Consider the following 273-nt stretch of genomic DNA (forward strand, 5'->3'; position numbering starts at 1 on the left):
TAACACCGAGCCGCCTTGGGAGACTGTTTCTCTCTGTAGCTACTTGGAGATCTTGAAAATAATTCTGGGTCCCCTCGGGAGGCCCCATCTCTTAATAAAGCGCTTAATAAAGCGGTTAGTAAGACCCGTTTTTTGTGGCCGCGCCCGCAGCTCTGCCCCGACCTGGCACCGCGCCGTGACGAGGCCGCGGCGGCGGCGCAACCCCAGGCCGCGGGGCCGCCTGCCCCGGCCGCCGAGCCGCCCCCGCCCACGCCCGCGGGCAGCCGCCGCCGG

The sequence above is a fragment of the Dromaius novaehollandiae genome, chromosome 8 (assembly GCF_036370855.1).
Source record: "Dromaius novaehollandiae isolate bDroNov1 chromosome 8, bDroNov1.hap1, whole genome shotgun sequence".
In the NCBI taxonomy this organism is placed as follows: domain Eukaryota; kingdom Metazoa; phylum Chordata; class Aves; order Casuariiformes; family Dromaiidae; genus Dromaius; species Dromaius novaehollandiae.